The 2,722-nt window shown below is 55.8% G+C and overlaps 1 pseudogene across 1 annotated transcript in view; it reads right to left on the reverse strand.

Annotated features, from left to right (window-relative positions):
* Positions 1–2,722, reverse strand: part of LOC105530992 — a 30,790-nt pseudogene that overhangs the window by 6,166 nt on the left and 21,902 nt on the right. The window contains exons 2-4 of the transcript XR_001004724.1: positions 1,947–2,130; positions 1,474–1,639; positions 1,155–1,297 (exon numbers count right to left, since the gene is read on the reverse strand). The product of XR_001004724.1 is annotated as a beta-glucuronidase-like (transcript). The remainder of the gene's footprint in view (positions 1–1,154; positions 1,298–1,473; positions 1,640–1,946; positions 2,131–2,722) is intronic.

Here is a 2,722-nt window from a genome sequence, read left to right on the forward strand (position 1 = left end):
CGTGTTAGCCAGGATAGTCTCGATCTCCTGACCTCGTGATCCGCCCGTCTCGGCCTCCCAAAGTGCTGGGATTACAGGCGTGAGCTACCACGCCCGACCCTAAATTCTTTTAAACTTAGAACTGTGGCTCCACAACAGTTGTCAATAATCTCACCACTGCACTCCAGCCTGGGCCACAGGGCAAGGCCTCCTCTCAAAAAAAGAAAAAGATACATTTTTAAAAAGTAAAAAAAAAACTTAAAAAAATTTTTTTTCTAAAAGACAGGGTATCTCAGCTGGGAGTGGTGACTCACGCCTGTAATCTTACACTTTGGGAGGCCAAGGCAGGTGGATCACCTGAGGTCTTGAGTTCAAGACCAGCCAGGCTAGCATGGTGAAACCCCGTATCTACTAAACAAATTCAAAAATTAACCAGGCATGGTGGCAAGTGCCTGTAATCCCAGCTACTCGGGAGGCTGAGGCAGGAGAATCGCTTGAATCCGGGAGGTAGAGTTGCAGTGAGCCAAGATTGCACCACTGCCCTCCAGCCTGGGTAACAGTGAGACCCTGTCTCAAAAAATAAAGGGTCTCCCTCTGTTGCCCAGACTGGAGTGCAGTGGCGCAGTCATAGCTCACTGCACCCTTGACCTCCCAGGCTCAAGTGATTCTCCTGCCTCAGCAGCTGGGACTACCAGCATGCATCACTACGCCTGGCTAATTTTTTAATTTTTTGTGGTGATGGTCTCGCTATGTTACCCAGGCTGGTTTTGAACTCCTGGCCTCAAGTGATCCTCCTACCAGGGCCTCCTTGCAAAGAGCTGAGAGGACAGGCATGAGCCACCATGCCCGAACCCCCGAAGCTGCCTGTTCCTTGAGCACGATGTGTAGCAAGGGGAGCTGGAGTGAGAGCAGCACCATGGAGAAGGGACAGGATCGCCACCCTGAGCTGTGTGACGTTAGGCCAGACCCTTCTTCTCCAAGCGAGGTCAAACACATGGGTGATTTCGGGAGCCTGTGCCTGCTCAGACAGCCTGGATTTAGCTTCTTAGGTGGATGGGAACCTGTGAGGGTTTGGAGATGCTGGGAGAACTTTTTCCTGGGAGAGCTTTCCAAACAGAAAACAAACAGAACCACCCTGGGCCCCACTGAGGGAGGATCCTACCAGAAGCCCTCACCACTGTTGTGCTCCACGCCGGTGGTGATGGTGATGTCATCGATGTAGGTGGTGGGTGTCATGTACAGAAGCACCAACCGCTGCAGTCCCGCGTAGTTGAAGAAGTCGAAGTCTGTTTTCTGGACAAAGTAACCCTTGGGATACCTAGCGTGGGAGTTCTGAGGTTTGCTGGGCCCTTACCCTGGGTCCCTTGACCTCAGCTCACTGGCCTTCCCAGATCCAGGGCTTCCACTCTGCGAAGGCCACCCTGTGCCTAGCAGGAAGACCACGGGGTGGGACGGGAAGGTGGGTGTGTGCGGTGGAGACAGGATGGTACCCACTTGGAGGTGCTGGTCATGTAGCGGATGGTCCCTGGTGGCAGGGTGGAGGGCGTGAGGATGTTGTTGATGGCAATAGTGATGCAGAGGCAGGAGGGCAGGGGCCCAACCTCGACAGGGCTGCTGATGTCAGCCCCTCATGCTCTAGCGAGTCGATCCTATTCACCCACTGCAGACACAGGAGATACGGGGAGGGCATGGCAGGTCAGGGCAAGAGGCGGGGCCCTGCTATTGGGCACTCCCTCACATAACCTGCAGCATGGGGCTCAGGGGTCTGCCAGCCAGGCAGGAAGGATGACATCCCAATGGGGTAGATCAGGCCACCTATCCCCCTATACAGGGCACAGCCCCCAGGGTAGCGCAGGGTCCCCCACCATCCCACCGCAGGAGACAGGCTGTGAGTGGCAGTTGGGGTCCCATGCTGTTCAGCAGCCGTGCCCACTCAACCCACCCTGCCTGCTCCTGGCTGCACTGACCACGATGGCATAGGAGTGGGCAGTGCCAATCCTCAGCACCACTCGTGCACAGATCCTGGGTCCATTGCTCTGGCAGGGTCACCTCCCCTTCGTACCACACCTACCTGAAAAAATGCCACAACCACTAGTCCTGGCCGATGTCATTGAAGCTAGAGGGAACCCACATGTCCAGGGTGGGGCCCAACTGCAGAGAGAAGAGCCAGGTTCAGCTCCTAGGCCCCCAAAGGGATCCAGGACAAGTATGCTGCACAGCTGTGCCCCCAGGCCTAGTGTAAGCCCTGACACATAGCGGGGAATCTTGGCGGAATGGACAGATAACTTGCTGATGACAGGTGAACTGCCAGGGTGGTTTGTGCACCTGGGTCAGTGGGGCCAGGAGTTCCTCCTCGGAGTGGATGGGGCCCAATATCTCCCGAGACAAGTGAGAGCCCAGGGACTCATCCCAGCCCGAGGCAAGAGGATTCAGACCCGTGACTAAGAGGCAGATGACCCACTGCCTGTCACAGGGAGGAAGGCTGGTTGGGGGGATGGGGGGGCTTTGCTTAAGACACTGTGAGTGGGGCGCACACTGGCACTCAGCCCTCTCCTCTCTTCCTCCTGTACTGAATGCCACAAAGTCAGAAAAAGAGGATGCAGACCGGCCGGGCGCGGTGGCTCAAGCCTGTAATCCCAGCACTTTGGGAGGCCGAGTCGGGTGGATCACAAGGTCAGGAGATTGAGACTATCCTGGCTAACACGGTGAAACCCCATCTCTACTAAAAAATACAAAAAAAAAA

This window comes from Mandrillus leucophaeus, unplaced genomic scaffold, assembly GCF_000951045.1.
Source record: "Mandrillus leucophaeus isolate KB7577 unplaced genomic scaffold, Mleu.le_1.0 Scaffold859, whole genome shotgun sequence".
Lineage (NCBI taxonomy): Eukaryota > Metazoa > Chordata > Mammalia > Primates > Cercopithecidae > Mandrillus > Mandrillus leucophaeus.